Consider the following 22043-nt stretch of genomic DNA (forward strand, 5'->3'; position numbering starts at 1 on the left):
TTAAAGCAAGTTGCAAGTGAAAATCTATGTCTCTGACTGAGTTTGCATTACTGTGATTTGACCTCTCTGCTGGCTAAGATAAGCTCATTTTCAACGTCCAATTCAGAAAGTGATAAAAATAGATCCGGACATAAAATGCATCATTCTTTTTTGTTTTAGACAACATTTCATGCACTGTTAAACATGTTAAAGCAAGTTGCAAGAGAAAACATATGTCTCTGACTGAGTTTGCATTACTGTGATTTGACCTCTCTGCTGGCTGAGATAAGCTCATTTTCAACGTCCAATTCAGAATGTAATAAAACCAGATCCAGCCATAAAATGCATCATTCTTTTTTGTTTTAGACAACATTTCATGCACTGTTAAACATGTTAAAGCAAGTTGCAAGTGAAAATATATGTCTCTGACTGAGTTTGCATTACTGTGATTTGACCTCTCTGCTGGCTGAGATAAGCTCATTTTCAACGTCCAGTTCAGAAAGTGATAAAAACAGATCCAGCCATAAAATGCATCATTCTTTTTTGTTTTAGACAACATTTCATGCACTGTTAAACATGTTAAAGCAAGTTGCAAGTGAAAATCTATGTCTCTGACTGAGTTTGCATTACTGTGATTTGACCTCTCTGCTGGCTGAGATAAGCTCATTTTCAACGTCCAATTCAGAATGTAATAAAACCAGATCCAGCTATAAAATGCATCATTCTTTTTTGTTTTAGACAACATTTCATGCACTGTTAAACATGTTAAAGCAAGTTGCAAGAGAAAATCTATGTCCCTGACTGAGTTTGCATTACTGTGATTTGACCTCTCTGCTGGCTGAGATAAGCTCATTTTCAACGTCCATTTCAGAAAATGATAAAAACAGATCCAGCCATAACATGGACCATTCTTTTTTGTTTTAGACAACATTTCATGCACTGTTAAACATGTTAAAGCAAGTTGCAAGTGAAAATCTATGTCTCTGACTGAGTTTGCATTACTGTGATTTGACCTCTCTGCTGGCTGAGATAAGCTCATTTTCAACGTCCAATTCAGAATGTAATAAAACCAGATCCAGCTATAAAATGCATCATTCTTTTTTGTTTTAGACAACATTTCATGCACTGTTAAACATGTTAAAGCAAGTTGCAAGTGAAAATCTATGTCTCTGACTGAGTTTGAATTACTGTGATTTGACCTCTCTGCTGGCTGAGATAAGCTCATTTTCAACGTCCAATTCAGAATGTAATAAAACCAGATCCAGACATAAAATGCATCATTCTTTTTTGTTTTAGACAACATTTCATGCACTGTTAAACATGTTAAAGCAAGTTGCAAGTGAAAATCTATGTCTCTGACTGAGTTTGCATTACTGTGATTTGACCTCTCTGCTGGCTGAGATAAGCTCATTTTCAACGTCCAATTTAGAATGTAATAAAACCAGATCCAGACATAAAATGCATCATTCTTTCTTGTTTTAGACAACATTTCATGCACTGTTAAACATGTTAAAGCAAGTTGCAAGTGAAAATCTATGTCTCTGACTGAGTTTGCATTACTGTGATTTGACCTCTCTGCTGGCTGAGATAAGCTCATTTTCAACGTCCAATTCAGAATGTAATAAAACCAGATCCAGCTATAAAATGCATCATTCTTTTTTGTTTTAGACAACATTTCATGCACTGTTAAACATGTTAAAGCAAGTTGCAAGTGAAAATCTATGTCTCTGACTGAGTTTGCATTACTGTGATTTGACCTCTCTGCTGGCTGAGATAAGCTCATTTTCAACGTCCATTTCAGAAAATGATAAAAACAGATCCAGCCATAACATGGACCATTCTTTTTTGTTTTAGACAACATTTCATGCACTGTTAAACATGTTAAAGCAAGTTGCAAGTGAAAATCTATGTCTCTGACTGAGTTTGCATTACTGTGATTTGACCTCTCTGCTGGCTGAGATAAGCTCATTTTCAACGTCCAATTCAGAATGTAATAAAACCAGATCCAGCTATAAAATGCATCATTCTTTTTTGTTTTAGACAACATTTCATGCACTGTTAAACATGTTAAAGCAAGTTGCAAGTGAAAATCTATGTCTCTGACTGAGTTTGAATTACTGTGATTTGACCTCTCTGCTGGCTGAGATAAGCTCATTTTCAACGTCCAATTCAGAATGTAATAAAACCAGATCCAGACATAAAATGCATCATTCTTTTTTGTTTTAGACAACATTTCATGCACTGTTAAACATGTTAAAGCAAGTTACAAGTGAAAATCTATGTCTCTGACTGAGTTTGCATTACTGTGATTTGACCTCTCTGCTGGCTGAGATAAGCTAATTTTCAACGTCCAATTTAGAATGTAATAAAACCAGATCCAGACATAAAATGCATCATTCTTTCTTGTTTTAGACAACATTTCATGCACTGTTAAACATGTTAAAGCAAGTTGCAAGTGAAAATCTATGTCTCTGACTGAGTTTGCATTACTGTGATTTGACCTCTCTGCTGGCTGAGATAAGCTCATTTTCAACGTCCAATTCAGAATGTAATAAAACCAGATCCAGCTATAAAATGCATCATTCTTTTTTGTTTTAGACAACATTTCATGCACTGTTAAACATGTTAAAGCAAGTTGCAAGTGAAAATCTATGTCTCTGACTGAGTTTGCATTACTGTGATTTGACCTCTCTGCTGGCTGAGATAAGCTCATTTTCAACGTCCAATTCAGAATGTAATAAAACCAGATCCAGCTATAAAATGCATCATTCTTTTTTGTTTTAGACAACATTTCATGCACTGTTAAACATGTTAAAGCAAGTTGCAAGTGAAAATCTATGTCTCTGACTGAGTTTGCATTACTGTGATTTGACCTCTCTGCTGGCTGAGATAAGCTCATTTTCAACGTCCATTTCAAAAAGTGATAAAAACAGATCCAGCCATAAAATGGATCATTCTTTTTTGTTTTAGACAACATTTCATGCACTGTTAAACATGTTAAAGCAAGTTGCAAGTGAAAATCTATGTCTCTGACTGAGTTTGCATTACTGTGATTTGACCTCTCTGCTGGCTGAGATAAGCTCATTTTCAACGTCCAATTCAGAATGTAATAAAACCAGATCCAGCTATAAAATGCATCATTCTTTTTTGTTTTAGACAACATTTCATGCACTGTTAAACATGTTAAAGCAAGTTGCAAGTGAAAATCTATGTCTCTGACTGAGTTTGCATTACTGTGATTTGACCTCTCTGCTGGCTGAGATAAGCTCATTTTCAACGTCCAATTCAGAAAGTGATAAAAATAGATCCGGACATAAAATGCATCATTCTTTTTTGTTTTAGACAACATTTCATGCACTGTTAAACATGTTAAAGCAAGTTGCAAGAGAAAACATATGTCTCTGACTGAGTTTGCATTACTGTGATTTGACCTCTCTGCTGGCTGAGATAAGCTCATTTTCAACGTCCAATTCAGAATGTAATAAAACCAGATCCAGCCATAAAATGCATCATTCTTTTTTGTTTTAGACAACATTTCATGCACTGTTAAACATGTTAAAGCAAGTTGCAAGTGAAAATCTATGTCTCTGACTGAGTTTGCATTACTGTGATTTGACCTCTCTGCTGGCTGAGATAAGCTCATTTTCAACGTCCAGTTCAGAAAGTGATAAAAACAGATCCAGCCATAAAATGCATCATTCTTTTTTGTTTTAGACAACATTTCATGCAATGTTAAACATGTTAAAGCAAGTTGCAAGTGAAAATCTATGTCTCTGACTGAGTTTGCATTACTGTGATTTGACCTCTCTGCTGGCTGAGCTAAGCTCATTTTCATCGTCCAATTCAAAAGTGATAAAAACAGATCCAGCCATAAAATGCATCATTCTTTTTTGTTTTAGACAACATTTCATGCACTGTTAAACATGTTAAAGCAAGTTGCAAGAGAAAATCTATGTCTCTGACTGAGTTTGCATTACTGTGATTTGACCTCTCTGCTGGCTGAGATAAGCTCATTTTCAACGTCCATTTCAAAAGTGATAAAAACAGATCCAGCCATAAAATGGATCATTCTTTTTTGTTTTAGACAACATTTCATGCACTGTTAAACATGTTAAAGCAAGTTGCAAGTGAAAATCTATGTCTCTGACTGAGTTTGCATTACTGTGATTTGACCTCTCTGCTGGCTGAGATAAGCTCATTTTCAACGTCCAATTCAGAATGTAATAAAACCAGATCCAGCTATAAAATGCATCATTCTTTTTTGTTTTAGACAACATTTCATGCACTGTTAAACATGTTAAAGCAAGTCGCAAGTGAAAATCTATGTCTCTGACTGAGTTTGCATTACTGTGATTTGACCTCTCTGCTGGCTAAGATAAGCTCATTTTCAACGTCCAATTCAGAAAGTGATAAAAATAGATCCGGACATAAAATGCATCATTCTTTTTTGTTTTAGACAACATTTCATGCACTGTTAAACATGTTAAAGCAAGTTGCAAGAGAAAACATATGTCTCTGACTGAGTTTGCATTACTGTGATTTGACCTCTCTGCTGGCTGAGATAAGCTCATTTTCAACGTCCAATTCAGAATGTAATAAAACCAGATCCAGCCATAAAATGCATCATTCTTTTTTGTTTTAGACAACATTTCATGCACTGTTAAACATGTTAAAGCAAGTTGCAAGTGAAAATATATGTCTCTGACTGAGTTTGCATTACTGTGATTTGACCTCTCTGCTGGCTGAGATAAGCTCATTTTCAACGTCCAGTTCAGAAAGTGATAAAAACAGATCCAGCCATAAAATGCATCATTCTTTTTTGTTTTAGACAACATTTCATGCACTGTTAAACATGTTAAAGCAAGTTGCAAGTGAAAATCTATGTCTCTGACTGAGTTTGCATTACTGTGATTTGACCTCTCTGCTGGCTGAGATAAGCTCATTTTCAACGTCCAATTCAGAATGTAATAAAACCAGATCCAGCTATAAAATGCATCATTCTTTTTTGTTTTAGACAACATTTCATGCACTGTTAAACATGTTAAAGCAAGTTGCAAGAGAAAATCTATGTCCCTGACTGAGTTTGCATTACTGTGATTTGACCTCTCTGCTGGCTGAGATAAGCTCATTTTCAACGTCCATTTCAGAAAATGATAAAAACAGATCCAGCCATAACATGGACCATTCTTTTTTGTTTTAGACAACATTTCATGCACTGTTAAACATGTTAAAGCAAGTTGCAAGTGAAAATCTATGTCTCTGACTGAGTTTGCATTACTGTGATTTGACCTCTCTGCTGGCTGAGATAAGCTCATTTTCAACGTCCAATTCAGAATGTAATAAAACCAGATCCAGCTATAAAATGCATCATTCTTTTTTGTTTTAGACAACATTTCATGCACTGTTAAACATGTTAAAGCAAGTTGCAAGTGAAAATCTATGTCTCTGACTGAGTTTGAATTACTGTGATTTGACCTCTCTGCTGGCTGAGATAAGCTCATTTTCAACGTCCAATTCAGAATGTAATAAAACCAGATCCAGACATAAAATGCATCATTCTTTTTTGTTTTAGACAACATTTCATGCACTGTTAAACATGTTAAAGCAAGTTGCAAGTGAAAATCTATGTCTCTGACTGAGTTTGCATTACTGTGATTTGACCTCTCTGCTGGCTGAGATAAGCTCATTTTCAACGTCCAATTTAGAATGTAATAAAACCAGATCCAGACATAAAATGCATCATTCTTTCTTGTTTTAGACAACATTTCATGCACTGTTAAACATGTTAAAGCAAGTTGCAAGTGAAAATCTATGTCTCTGACTGAGTTTGCATTACTGTGATTTGACCTCTCTGCTGGCTGAGATAAGCTCATTTTCAACGTCCAATTCAGAATGTAATAAAACCAGATCCAGCTATAAAATGCATCATTCTTTTTTGTTTTAGACAACATTTCATGCACTGTTAAACATGTTAAAGCAAGTTGCAAGTGAAAATCTATGTCTCTGACTGAGTTTGCATTACTGTGATTTGACCTCTCTGCTGGCTGAGATAAGCTCATTTTCAACGTCCATTTCAGAAAATGATAAAAACAGATCCAGCCATAACATGGACCATTCTTTTTTGTTTTAGACAACATTTCATGCACTGTTAAACATGTTAAAGCAAGTTGCAAGTGAAAATCTATGTCTCTGACTGAGTTTGCATTACTGTGATTTGACCTCTCTGCTGGCTGAGATAAGCTCATTTTCAACGTCCAATTCAGAATGTAATAAAACCAGATCCAGCTATAAAATGCATCATTCTTTTTTGTTTTAGACAACATTTCATGCACTGTTAAACATGTTAAAGCAAGTTGCAAGTGAAAATCTATGTCTCTGACTGAGTTTGAATTACTGTGATTTGACCTCTCTGCTGGCTGAGATAAGCTCATTTTCAACGTCCAATTCAGAATGTAATAAAACCAGATCCAGACATAAAATGCATCATTCTTTTTTGTTTTAGACAACATTTCATGCACTGTTAAACATGTTAAAGCAAGTCGCAAGTGAAAATCTATGTCTCTGACTGAGTTTGCATTACTGTGATTTGACCTCTCTGCTGGCTAAGATAAGCTCATTTTCAACGTCCAATTCAGAAAGTGATAAAAATAGATCCGGACATAAAATGCATCATTCTTTTTTGTTTTAGACAACATTTCATGCACTGTTAAACATGTTAAAGCAAGTTGCAAGAGAAAACATATGTCTCTGACTGAGTTTGCATTACTGTGATTTGACCTCTCTGCTGGCTGAGATAAGCTCATTTTCAACGTCCAATTCAGAATGTAATAAAACCAGATCCAGCTATAAAATGCATCATTCTTTTTTGTTTTAGACAACATTTCATGCACTGTTAAACATGTTAAAGCAAGTTGCAAGTGAAAATCTATGTCTCTGACTGAGTTTGCATTACTGTGATTTGACCTCTCTGCTGGCTGAGATAAGCTCATTTTCAACGTCCAATTCAGAAAGTGATAAAAATAGATCCGGACATAAAATGCATCATTCTTTTTTGTTTTAGACAACATTTCATGCACTGTTAAACATGTTAAAGCAAGTTGCAAGAGAAAACATATGTCTCTGACTGAGTTTGCATTACTGTGATTTGACCTCTCTGCTGGCTGAGATAAGCTCATTTTCAACGTCCAATTCAGAATGTAATAAAACCAGATCCAGCCATAAAATGCATCATTCTTTTTTGTTTTAGACAACATTTCATGCACTGTTAAACATGTTAAAGCAAGTTGCAAGTGAAAATCTATGTCTCTGACTGAGTTTGCATTACTGTGATTTGACCTCTCTGCTGGCTGAGATAAGCTCATTTTCAACGTCCAGTTCAGAAAGTGATAAAAACAGATCCAGCCATAAAATGCATCATTCTTTTTTGTTTTAGACAACATTTCATGCAATGTTAAACATGTTAAAGCAAGTTGCAAGTGAAAATCTATGTCTCTGACTGAGTTTGCATTACTGTGATTTGACCTCTCTGCTGGCTGAGCTAAGCTCATTTTCATCGTCCAATTCAAAAGTGATAAAAACAGATCCAGCCATAAAATGCATCATTCTTTTTTGTTTTAGACAACATTTCATGCACTGTTAAACATGTTAAAGCAAGTTGCAAGAGAAAATCTATGTCTCTGACTGAGTTTGCATTACTGTGATTTGACCTCTCTGCTGGCTGAGATAAGCTCATTTTCAACGTCCATTTCAAAAGTGATAAAAACAGATCCAGCCATAAAATGGATCATTCTTTTTTGTTTTAGACAACATTTCATGCACTGTTAAACATGTTAAAGCAAGTTGCAAGTGAAAATCTATGTCTCTGACTGAGTTTGCATTACTGTGATTTGACCTCTCTGCTGGCTGAGATAAGCTCATTTTCAACGTCCAATTCAGAATGTAATAAAACCAGATCCAGCTATAAAATGCATCATTCTTTTTTGTTTTAGACAACATTTCATGCACTGTTAAACATGTTAAAGCAAGTCGCAAGTGAAAATCTATGTCTCTGACTGAGTTTGCATTACTGTGATTTGACCTCTCTGCTGGCTAAGATAAGCTCATTTTCAACGTCCAATTCAGAAAGTGATAAAAATAGATCCGGACATAAAATGCATCATTCTTTTTTGTTTTAGACAACATTTCATGCACTGTTAAACATGTTAAAGCAAGTTGCAAGAGAAAACATATGTCTCTGACTGAGTTTGCATTACTGTGATTTGACCTCTCTGCTGGCTGAGATAAGCTCATTTTCAACGTCCAATTCAGAATGTAATAAAACCAGATCCAGCCATAAAATGCATCATTCTTTTTTGTTTTAGACAACATTTCATGCACTGTTAAACATGTTAAAGCAAGTTGCAAGTGAAAATATATGTCTCTGACTGAGTTTGCATTACTGTGATTTGACCTCTCTGCTGGCTGAGATAAGCTCATTTTTAACGTCCAGTTCAGAAAGTGATAAAAACAGATCCAGCCATAAAATGCATCATTCTTTTTTGTTTTAGACAACATTTCATGCACTGTTAAACATGTTAAAGCAAGTTGCAAGTGAAAATCTATGTCTCTGACTGAGTTTGCATTACTGTGATTTGACCTCTCTGCTGGCTGAGATAAGCTCATTTTCAACGTCCAATTCAGAATGTAATAAAACCAGATCCAGCTATAAAATGCATCATTCTTTTTTGTTTTAGACAACATTTCATGCACTGTTAAACATGTTAAAGCAAGTTGCAAGAGAAAATCTATGTCCCTGACTGAGTTTGCATTACTGTGATTTGACCTCTCTGCTGGCTGAGATAAGCTCATTTTCAACGTCCATTTCAGAAAATGATAAAAACAGATCCAGCCATAACATGGACCATTCTTTTTTGTTTTAGACAACATTTCATGCACTGTTAAACATGTTAAAGCAAGTTGCAAGTGAAAATCTATGTCTCTGACTGAGTTTGCATTACTGTGATTTGACCTCTCTGCTGGCTGAGATAAGCTCATTTTCAACGTCCAATTCAGAATGTAATAAAACCAGATCCAGCTATAAAATGCATCATTCTTTTTTGTTTTAGACAACATTTCATGCACTGTTAAACATGTTAAAGCAAGTTGCAAGTGAAAATCTATGTCTCTGACTGAGTTTGAATTACTGTGATTTGACCTCTCTGCTGGCTGAGATAAGCTCATTTTCAACGTCCAATTCAGAATGTAATAAAACCAGATCCAGACATAAAATGCATCATTCTTTTTTGTTTTAGACAACATTTCATGCACTGTTAAACATGTTAAAGCAAGTTGCAAGTGAAAATCTATGTCTCTGACTGAGTTTGCATTACTGTGATTTGACCTCTCTGCTGGCTGAGATAAGCTCATTTTCAACGTCCAATTTAGAATGTAATAAAACCAGATCCAGACATAAAATGCATCATTCTTTCTTGTTTTAGACAACATTTCATGCACTGTTAAACATGTTAAAGCAAGTTGCAAGTGAAAATCTATGTCTCTGACTGAGTTTGCATTACTGTGATTTGACCTCTCTGCTGGCTGAGATAAGCTCATTTTCAACGTCCAATTCAGAATGTAATAAAAGCAGATCCAGCTATAAAATGCATCATTCTTTTTTGTTTTAGACAACATTTCATGCACTGTTAAACATGTTAAAGCAAGTTGCAAGTGAAAATCTATGTCTCTGACTGAGTTTGCATTACTGTGATTTGACCTCTCTGCTGGCTGAGATAAGCTCATTTTCAACGTCCATTTCAGAAAATGATAAAAACAGATCCAGCCATAACATGGACCATTCTTTTTTGTTTTAGACAACATTTCATGCACTGTTAAACATGTTAAAGCAAGTTGCAAGTGAAAATCTATGTCTCTGACTGAGTTTGCATTACTGTGATTTGACCTCTCTGCTGGCTGAGATAAGCTCATTTTCAACGTCCAATTCAGAATGTAATAAAACCAGATCCAGCTATAAAATGCATCATTCTTTTTTGTTTTAGACAACATTTCATGCACTGTTAAACATGTTAAAGCAAGTTGCAAGTGAAAATCTATGTCTCTGACTGAGTTTGAATTACTGTGATTTGACCTCTCTGCTGGCTGAGATAAGCTCATTTTCAACGTCCAATTCAGAATGTAATAAAACCAGATCCAGACATAAAATGCATCATTCTTTTTTGTTTTAGACAACATTTCATGCACTGTTAAACATGTTAAAGCAAGTTACAAGTGAAAATCTATGTCTCTGACTGAGTTTGCATTACTGTGATTTGACCTCTCTGCTGGCTGAGATAAGCTAATTTTCAACGTCCAATTTAGAATGTAATAAAACCAGATCCAGACATAAAATGCATCATTCTTTCTTGTTTTAGACAACATTTCATGCACTGTTAAACATGTTAAAGCAAGTTGCAAGTGAAAATCTATGTCTCTGACTGAGTTTGCATTACTGTGATTTGACCTCTCTGCTGGCTGAGATAAGCTCATTTTCAACGTCCAATTCAGAATGTAATAAAACTAGATCCAGCTATAAAATGCATCATTCTTTTTTGTTTTAGACAACATTTCATGCACTGTTAAACATGTTAAAGCAAGTTGCAAGTGAAAATCTATGTCTCTGACTGAGTTTGCATTACTGTGATTTGACCTCTCTGCTGGCTGAGATAAGCTCATTTTCAACGTCCAATTCAGAATGTAATAAAACCAGATCCAGCTATAAAATGCATCATTCTTTTTTGTTTTAGACAACATTTCATGCACTGTTAAACATGTTAAAGCAAGTTGCAAGTGAAAATCTATGTCTCTGACTGAGTTTGCATTACTGTGATTTGACCTCTCTGCTGGCTGAGATAAGCTCATTTTCAACGTCCATTTCAAAAAGTGATAAAAACAGATCCAGCCATAAAATGGATCATTCTTTTTTGTTTTAGACAACATTTCATGCACTGTTAAACATGTTAAAGCAAGTTGCAAGTGAAAATCTATGTCTCTGACTGAGTTTGCATTACTGTGATTTGACCTCTCTGCTGGCTGAGATAAGCTCATTTTCAACGTCCAATTCAGAATGTAATAAAACCAGATCCAGCTATAAAATGCATCATTCTTTTTTGTTTTAGACAACATTTCATGCACTGTTAAACATGTTAAAGCAAGTTGCAAGTGAAAATCTATGTCTCTGACTGAGTTTGCATTACTGTGATTTGACCTCTCTGCTGGCTGAGATAAGCTCATTTTCAACGTCCAATTCAGAAAGTGATAAAAATAGATCCGGACATAAAATGCATCATTCTTTTTTGTTTTAGACAACATTTCATGCACTGTTAAACATGTTAAAGCAAGTTGCAAGAGAAAACATATGTCTCTGACTGAGTTTGCATTACTGTGATTTGACCTCTCTGCTGGCTGAGATAAGCTCATTTTCAACGTCCAATTCAGAATGTAATAAAACCAGATCCAGCCATAAAATGCATCATTCTTTTTTGTTTTAGACAACATTTCATGCACTGTTAAACATGTTAAAGCAAGTTGCAAGTGAAAATATATGTCTCTGACTGAGTTTGCATTACTGTGATTTGACCTCTCTGCTGGCTGAGATAAGCTCATTTTCAACGTCCAGTTCAGAAAGTGATAAAAACAGATCCAGCCATAAAATGCATCATTCTTTTTTGTTTTAGACAACATTTCATGCACTGTTAAACATGTTAAAGCAAGTTGCAAGTGAAAATCTATGTCTCTGACTGAGTTTGCATTACTGTGATTTGACCTCTCTGCTGGCTGAGCTAAGCTCATTTTCATCGTCCAATTCAAAAGTGATAAAAACAGATCCAGCCATAAAATGCATCATTCTTTTTTGTTTTAGACAACATTTCATGCACTGTTAAACATGTTAAAGCAAGTTGCAAGAGAAAATCTATGTCTCTGACTGAGTTTGCATTACTGTGATTTGACCTCTCTGCTGGCTGAGATAAGCTCATTTTCAACGTCCATTTCAAAAGTGATAAAAACAGATCCAGCCATAAAATGGATCATTCTTTTTTGTTTTAGACAACATTTCATGCACTGTTAAACATGTTAAAGCAAGTTGCAAGTGAAAATCTATGTCTCTGACTGAGTTTGCATTACTGTGATTTGACCTCTCTGCTGGCTGAGATAAGCTCATTTTCAACGTCCAATTCAGAATGTAATAAAACCAGATCCAGCTATAAAATGCATCATTCTTTTTTGTTTTAGACAACATTTCATGCACTGTTAAACATGTTAAAGCAAGTCGCAAGTGAAAATCTATGTCTCTGACTGAGTTTGCATTACTGTGATTTGACCTCTCTGCTGGCTAAGATAAGCTCATTTTCAACGTCCAATTCAGAATGTAATAAAACCAGATCCAGCCATAAAATGCATCATTCTTTTTTGTTTTAGACAACATTTCATGCACTGTTAAACATGTTAAAGCAAGTTGCAAGTGAAAATCTATGTCTCTGACTGAGTTTGCATTACTGTGATTTGACCTCTCTGCTGGCTGAGATAAGCTCATTTTCATCGTCCAATTCAAAAGTGATAAAAACAGATCCAGCCATAAAATGCATCATTCTTTTTTGTTTTAGACAACATTTCATGCACTGTTAAACATGTTAAAGCAAGTTGCAAGAGAAAATCTATGTCCCTGACTGAGTTTGCATTACTGTGATTTGACCTCTCTGCTGGCTGAGATAAGCTCATTTTCAACGTCCATTTCAGAAAATGATAAAAACAGATCCAGCCATAACATGGATAATTCTTTTTTGTTTTAGACAACATTTCATGCACTGTTAAACATGTTAAAGCAAGTTGCAAGTGAAAATCTGTGTCTCTGACTGAGTTTGCATTACTGTGATTTGACCTCTCTGCTGGCTGAGATAAGCTCATTTTCAACGTTCAATTCAGAATGTAATAAAACCAGATCCAGCTATAAAATGCATCATTCTTTTTTGTTTTAGACAACATTTCATGCACTGTTAAACATGTTAAAGCAAGTTGCAAGTGAAAATCTATGTCTCTGACTGAGTTTGAATTACTGTGATTTGACCTCTCTGCTGGCTGAGATAAGCTCATTTTCAACGTCCAATTCAGAATGTAATAAAACCAGATCCAGACATAAAATGCATCATTCTTTTTTGTTTTAGACAACATTTCATGCACTGTTAAACATGTTAAAGCAAGTTGCAAGTGAAAATCTATGTCTCTGACTGAGTTTGCATTACTGTGATTTGACCTCTCTGCTGGCTGAGATAAGCTCATTTTCAACGTCCAATTTAGAATGTAATAAAACCAGATCCAGACATAAAATGCATCATTCTTTCTTGTTTTAGACAACATTTCATGCACTGTTAAACATGTTAAAGCAAGTTGCAAGTGAAAATCTATGTCTCTGACTGAGTTTGCATTACTGTGATTTGACCTCTCTGCTGGCTGAGATAAGCTCATTTTCAACGTCCAATTCAGAATGTAATAAAACCAGATCCAGCTATAAAATGCATCATTCTTTTTTGTTTTAGACAACATTTCATGCACTGTTAAACATGTTAAAGCAAGTTGCAAGTGAAAATCTATGTCTCTGACTGAGTTTGCATTACTGTGATTTGACCTCTCTGCTGGCTGAGATAAGCTCATTTTCAACGTCCATTTCAGAAAATGATAAAAACAGATCCAGCCATAACATGGACCATTCTTTTTTGTTTTAGACAACATTTCATGCACTGTTAAACATGTTAAAGCAAGTTGCAAGTGAAAATCTATGTCTCTGACTGAGTTTGCATTACTGTGATTTGACCTCTCTGCTGGCTGAGCTAAGCTCATTTTCATCGTCCAATTCAAAAGTGATAAAAACAGATCCAGCCATAAAATGCATCATTCTTTTTTGTTTTAGACAACATTTCATGCACTGTTAAACATGTTAAAGCAAGTTGCAAGAGAAAATCTATGTCTCTGACTGAGTTTGCATTACTGTGATTTGACCTCTCTGCTGGCTGAGATAAGCTCATTTTCAACGTCCATTTCAAAAGTGATAAAAACAGATCCAGCCATAAAATGGATCATTCTTTTTTGTTTTAGACAACATTTCATGCACTGTTAAACATGTTAAAGCAAGTTGCAAGTGAAAATCTATGTCTCTGACTGAGTTTGCATTACTGTGATTTGACCTCTCTGCTGGCTGAGATAAGCTCATTTTCAACGTCCAATTCAGAATGTAATAAAACCAGATCCAGCTATAAAATGCATCATTCTTTTTTGTTTTAGACAACATTTCATGCACTGTTAAACATGTTAAAGCAAGTCGCAAGTGAAAATCTATGTCTCTGACTGAGTTTGCATTACTGTGATTTGACCTCTCTGCTGGCTAAGATAAGCTCATTTTCAACGTCCAATTCAGAATGTAATAAAACCAGATCCAGCCATAAAATGCATCATTCTTTTTTGTTTTAGACAACATTTCATGCACTGTTAAACATGTTAAAGCAAGTTGCAAGTGAAAATCTATGTCTCTGACTGAGTTTGCATTACTGTGATTTGACCTCTCTGCTGGCTGAGATAAGCTCATTTTCATCGTCCAATTCAAAAGTGATAAAAACAGATCCAGCCATAAAATGCATCATTCTTTTTTGTTTTAGACAACATTTCATGCACTGTTAAACATGTTAAAGCAAGTTGCAAGAGAAAATCTATGTCCCTGACTGAGTTTGCATTACTGTGATTTGACCTCTCTGCTGGCTGAGATAAGCTCATTTTCAACGTCCATTTCAGAAAATGATAAAAACAGATCCAGCCATAACATGGATAATTCTTTTTTGTTTTAGACAACATTTCATGCACTGTTAAACATGTTAAAGCAAGTTGCAAGTGAAAATCTGTGTCTCTGACTGAGTTTGCATTACTGTGATTTGACCTCTCTGCTGGCTGAGATAAGCTCATTTTCAACGTCCAATTCAGAATGTAATAAAACCAGATCCAGCTATAAAATGCATCATTCTTTTTTGTTTTAGACAACATTTCATGCACTGTTAAACATGTTAAAGCAAGTTGCAAGTGAAAATCTATGTCTCTGACTGAGTTTGAATTACTGTGATTTGACCTCTCTGCTGGCTGAGATAAGCTCATTTTCAACGTCCAATTCAGAATGTAATAAAACCAGATCCAGACATAAAATGCATCATTCTTTTTTGTTTTAGACAACATTTCATGCACTGTTAAACATGTTAAAGCAAGTTGCAAGTGAAAATCTATGTCTCTGACTGAGTTTGCATTACTGTGATTTGACCTCTCTGCTGGCTGAGATAAGCTCATTTTCAACGTCCAATTTAGAATGTAATAAAACCAGATCCAGACATAAAATGCATCATTCTTTCTTGTTTTAGACAACATTTCATGCACTGTTAAACATGTTAAAGCAAGTTGCAAGTGAAAATCTATGTCTCTGACTGAGTTTGCATTACTGTGATTTGACCTCTCTGCTGGCTGAGATAAGCTCATTTTCAACGTCCAATTCAGAATGTAATAAAACCAGATCCAGCTATAAAATGCATCATTCTTTTTTGTTTTAGACAACATTTCATGCACTGTTAAACATGTTAAAGCAAGTTGCAAGTGAAAATCTATGTCTCTGACTGAGTTTGCATTACTGTGATTTGACCTCTCTGCTGGCTGAGATAAGCTCATTTTCAACGTCCATTTCAGAAAATGATAAAAACAGATCCAGCCATAACATGGACCATTCTTTTTTGTTTTAGACAACATTTCATGCACTGTTAAACATGTTAAAGCAAGTTGCAAGTGAAAATCTATGTCTCTGACTGAGTTTGCATTACTGTGATTTGACCTCTCTGCTGGCTGAGATAAGCTCATTTTCAACGTCCAATTCAGAATGTAATAAAACCAGATCCAGCTATAAAATGCATCATTCTTTTTTGTTTTAGACAACATTTCATGCACTGTTAAACATGTTAAAGCAAGTTGCAAGTGAAAATCTATGTCTCTGACTGAGTTTGAATTACTGTGATTTGACCTCTCTGCTGGCTGAGATAAGCTCATTTTCAACGTCCAATTCAGAATGTAATAAAACCAGATCCAGACATAAAATGCATCATTCTTTTTTGTTTTAGACAACATTTCATGCACTGTTAAACATGTTAAAGCAAGTTACAAGTGAAAATCTATGTCTCTGACTGAGTTTGCATTACTGTGATTTGACCTCTCTGCTGGCTGAGATAAGCTAATTTTCAACGTCCAATTTAGAATGTGATAAAACCAGATCCAGACATAAAATGCATCATTCTTTCTTGTTTTAGACAACATTTCATGCACTGTTAAACATGTTAAAGCAAGTTGCAAGTGAAAATCTATGTCTCTGACTGAGTTTGCATTACTGTGATTTGACCTCTCTGCTGGCTGAGATAAGCTCATTTTCAACGTCCAATTCAGAATGTAATAAAACCAGATCCAGCTATAAAATGCATCATTCTTTTTTGTTTTAGACAACATTTCATGCACTGTTAAACATGTTAAAGCAAGTTGCAAGTGAAAATCTATGTCTCTGACTGAGTTTGCATTACTGTGATTTGACCTCTCTGCTGGCTGAGATAAGCTCATTTTCAACGTCCAATTCAGAATGTAATAAAACCAGATCCAGCTATAAAATGCATCATTCTTTTTTGTTTTAGACAACATTTCATGCACTGTTAAACATGTTAAAGCAAGTTGCAAGTGAAAATCTATGTCTCTGACTGAGTTTGCATTACTGTGATTTGACCTCTCTGCTGGCTGAGATAAGCTCATTTTCAACGTCCATTTCAAAAAGTGATAAAAACAGATCCAGCCATAAAATGGATCATTCTTTTTTGTTTAAGACAACATTTCATGCACTGTTAAACATGTTAAAGCAAGTTGCAAGTGAAAATCTATGTCTCTGACTGAGTTTGCATTACTGTGATTTGACCTCTCTGCTGGCTGAGATAAGCTCATTTTCAACGTCCAATTCAGAATGTAATAAAACCAGATCCAGCTATAAAATGCATCATTCTTTTTTGTTTTAGACAACATTTCATGCACTGTTAAACATGTTAAAGCAAGTTGCAAGTGAAAATCTATGTCTCTGACTGAGTTTGCATTACTGTGATTTGACCTCTCTGCTGGCTGAGATAAGCTCATTTTCAACGTCAAATTCAGAAAGTGATAAAAATAGATCCGGACATAAAATGCATCATTCTTTTTTGTTTTAGACAACATTTCATGCACTGTTAAACATGTTAAAGCAAGTTGCAAGAGAAAACATATGTCTCTGACTGAGTTTGCATTACTGTGATTTGACCTTTCTGCTGGCTGAGATAAGCTCATTTTCAACGTCCAATTCAGAATGTAATAAAACCAGATCCAGCCATAAAATGCATCATTCTTTTTTGTTTTAGACAACATTTCATGCACTGTTAAACATGTTAAAGCAAGTTGCAAGTGAAAATATATGTCTCTGACTGAGTTTGCATTACTGTGATTTGACCTCTCTGCTGGCTGAGATAAGCTCATTTTCAACGTCCAGTTCAGAAAGTGATAAAAACAGATCCAGCCATAAAATGCATCATTCTTTTTTGTTTTAGACAACATTTCATGCACTGTTAAACATGTTAAAGCAAGTTGCAAGTGAAAATCTATGTCTCTGACTGAGTTTGCATTACTGTGATTTGACCTCTCTGCTGGCTGAGATAAGCTCATTTTCATCGTCCAATTCAAAAGTGATAAAAACAGATCCAGCCATAAAATGCATCATTCTTTTTTGTTTTAGACAACATTTCATGCACTGTTAAACATGTTAAAGCAAGTTGCAAGAGAAAATCTATGTCTCTGACTGAGTTTGCATTACTGTGATTTGACCTCTCTGCTGGCTGAGATAAGCTCATTTTCAACGTCCATTTCAAAAGTGATAAAAACAGATCCAGCCATAAAATGGATCATTCTTTTTTGTTTTAGACAACATTTCATGCACTGTTAAACATGTTAAAGCAAGTTGCAAGTGAAAATCTATGTCTCTGACTGAGTTTGCATTACTGTGATTTGACCTCTCTGCTGGCTGAGATAAGCTCATTTTCAACGTCCAATTCAGAATGTAATAAAACCAGATCCAGCTATAAAATGCATCATTCTTTTTTGTTTTAGACAACATTTCATGCACTGTTAAACATGTTAAAGCAAGTTGCAAGTGAAAATCTATGTCTCTGACTGAGTTTGCATTACTGTGATTTGACCTCTCTGCTGGCTAAGATAAGCTCATTTTCAACGTCCAATTCAGAATGTAATAAAACCAGATCCAGCCATAAAATGCATCATTCTTTTTTGTTTTAGACAACATTTCATGCACTGTTAAACATGTTAAAGCAAGTTGCAAGTGAAAATCTATGTCTCTGACTGAGTTTGCATTACTGTGATTTGACCTCTCTGCTGGCTGAGATAAGCTCATTTTCATCGTCCAATTCAAAAGTGATAAAAACAGATCCAGCCATAAAATGCATCATTCTTTTTTGTTTTAGACAACATTTCATGCACTGTTAAACATGTTAAAGCAAGTTGCAAGAGAAAATCTATGTCCCTGACTGAGTTTGCATTACTGTGATTTGACCTCTCTGCTGGCTGAGATAAGCTCATTTTCAACGTCCATTTCAGAAAATGATAAAAACAGATCCAGCCATAACATGGATAATTCTTTTTTGTTTTAGACAACATTTCATGCACTGTTAAACATGTTAAAGCAAGTTGCAAGTGAAAATCTGTGTCTCTGACTGAGTTTGCATTACTGTGATTTGACCTCTCTGCTGGCTGAGATAAGCTCATTTTCAACGTCCAATTCAGAATGTAATAAAACCAGATCCAGCTATAAAATGCATCATTCTTTTTTGTTTTAGACAACATTTCATGCACTGTTAAACATGTTAAAGCAAGTTGCAAGTGAAAATCTATGTCTCTGACTGAGTTTGCATTACTGTGATTTGACCTCTCTGCTGGCTGAGATAAGCTCATTTTCAACGTCCAATTCAGAATGTAATAAAACCAGATCCAGCTATAAAATGCATCATTCTTTTTTGTTTTAGACAACATTTCATGCACTGTTAAACATGTTAAAGCAAGTTGCAAGTGAAAATCTATGTCTCTGACTGAGTTTGCATTACTGTGATTTGATCTCTCTGCTGGCTGAGATAAGCTCATTTTCATCGTCCAATTCAAAAGTGATAAAAACAGATCCAGCCATAAAATGCATCATTCTTTTTTGTTTTAGACAACATTTCATGCACTGTTAAACATGTTAAAGCAAGTTGCAAGAGAAAATCTATGTCCCTGACTGAGTTTGCATTACTGTGATTTGACCTCTCTGCTGGCTGAGATAAGCTCATTTTCAACGTCCATTTCAGAAAATGATAAAAACAGATCCAGCCATAACATGGATAATTCTTTTTTGTTTTAGACAACATTTCATGCACTGTTAAACATGTTAAAGCAAGTTGCAAGTGAAAATCTGTGTCTCTGACTGAGTTTGCATTACTGTGATTTGACCTCTCTGCTGGCTGAGATAAGCTCATTTTCAACGTCCAATTCAGAATGTAATAAAACCAGATCCAGCTATAAAATGCATCATTCTTTTTTGTTTTAGACAACATTTCATGCACTGTTAAACATGTTAAAGCAAGTTGCAAGTGAAAATCTATGTCTCTGACTGAGTTTGCATTACTGTGATTTGACCTCTCTGCTGGCTGAGATAAGCTCATTTTCAACGTCCAATTCAGAATGTAATAAAACCAGATCCAGCTATAAAATGCATCATTCTTTTTTGTTTTAGACAACATTTCATGCACTGTTAAACATGTTAAAGCAAGTTGCAAGTGAAAATCTATGTCTCTGACTGAGTTTGCATTACTGTGATTTGACCTCTCTGCTGGCTGAGATAAGCTCATTTTCAACGTCCAATTCAGAAAGTGATAAAAATAGATCCGGACATAAAATGCATCATTCTTTTTTGTTTTAGACAACATTTCATGCACTGTTAAACATGTTAAAGCAAGTTGCAAGAGAAAACATATGTCTCTGACTGAGTTTGCATTACTGTGATTTGACCTCTCTGCTGGCTGAGATAAGCTCATTTTCAACGTCCAATTCAGAATGTAATAAAACCAGATCCAGCCATAAAATGCATCATTCTTTTTTGTTTTAGACAACATTTCATGCACTGTTAAACATGTTAAAGCAAGTTGCAAGTGAAAATATATGTCTCTGACTGAGTTTGCATTACTGTGATTTGACCTCTCTGCTGGCTGAGATAAGCTCATTTTCAACGTCCAATTCAGAAAGTGATAAAAACAGATCCAGCCATAAAATGCATCATTCTTTTTTGTTTTAGACAACATTTCATGCACTGTTAAACATGTTAAAGCAAGTTGCAAGTGAAAATCTATGTCTCTGACTGAGTTTGCATTACTGTGATTTGACCTCTCTGCTGGCTGAGATAAGCTCATTTTCAACGTCCAATTCAGAATGTAATAAAACCAGATCCAGCTATAAAATGCATCATTCTTTTTTGTTTTAGACAACATTTCATGCACTGTTAAACATGTTAAAGCAAGTTGCAAGAGAAAATCTATGTCCCTGACTGAGTTTGCATTACTGTGATTTGACCTCTCTGCTGGCTGAGATAAGCTCATTTTCAACGTCCATTTCAGAAAATGATAAAAACAGATCCAGCCATAACATGGACCATTCTTTTTTGTTTTAGACAACATTTCATGCACTGTTAAACATGTTAAAGCAAGTTGCAAGTGAAAATCTATGTCTCTGACTGAGTTTGCATTACTGTGATTTGACCTCTCTGCTGGCTGAGATAAGCTCATTTTCAACGTCCAATTCAGAATGTAATAAAACCAGATCCAGCTATAAAATGCATCATTCTTTTTTGTTTTAGACAACATTTCATGCACTGTTAAACATGTTAAAGCAAGTTGCAAGTGAAAATGTATGTCTCTGACTGAGTTTGAATTACTGTGATTTGACCTCTCTGCTGGCTGAGATAAGCTCATTTTCAACGTCCAATTCAGAATGTAATAAAACCAGATCCAGCTATAAAATGCATCATTCTTTTTTGTTTTAGACAACATTTCATGCACTGTTAAACATGTTAAAGCAAGTTGCAAGTGAAAATCTATGTCTCTGACTGAGTTTGCATTACTGTGATTTGACCTCTCTGCTGGCTGAGATAAGCTCATTTTCAACGTCCATTTCAAAAGTGATAAAAACAGATCCAGCCATAAAATGGATCATTCTTTTTTGTTTTAGACAACATTTCATGCACTGTTAAACATGTTAAAGCAAGTTGCAAGTGAAAATCTATGTCTCTGACTGAGTTTGCATTACTGTGATTTGACCTCTCTGCTGGCTGAGATAAGCTCATTTTCAACGTCCAATTCAGAATGTAATAAAACCAGATCCAGCTATAAAATGCATCATTCTTTTTTGTTTTAGACAACATTTCATGCACTGTTAAACATGTTAAAGCAAGTTGCAAGTGAAAATCTATGTCTCTGACTGAGTTTGCATTACTGTGATTTGACCTCTCTGCTGGCTAAGATAAGCTCATTTTCAACGTCCAATTCAGAATGTAATAAAACCAGATCCAGCCATAAAATGCATCATTCTTTTTTGTTTTAGACAACATTTCATGCACTGTTAAACATGTTAAAGCAAGTTGCAAGTGAAAATCTATGTCTCTGACTGAGTTTGCATTACTGTGATTTGACCTCTCTGCTGGCTGAGATAAGCTCATTTTCATCGTCCAATTCAAAAGTGATAAAAACAGATCCAGCCATAACATGCATCATTCTTTTTTGTTTTAGACAACATTTCATGCACTGTTAAACATGTTAAAGCAAGTTGCAAGAGAAAATCTATGTCTCTGACTGAGTTTGCATTACTGTGATTTGACCTCTCTGCTGGCTGAGATAAGCTCATTTTCAACGTCCATTTCAGAAAAT

This window comes from Danio rerio, chromosome 2 (assembly GCF_052040795.2).
Source record: "Danio rerio strain M-AB ecotype USA chromosome 2, GRCz13ab, whole genome shotgun sequence".
Classification (NCBI taxonomy): Eukaryota; Metazoa; Chordata; class Actinopteri; order Cypriniformes; family Danionidae; genus Danio; species Danio rerio.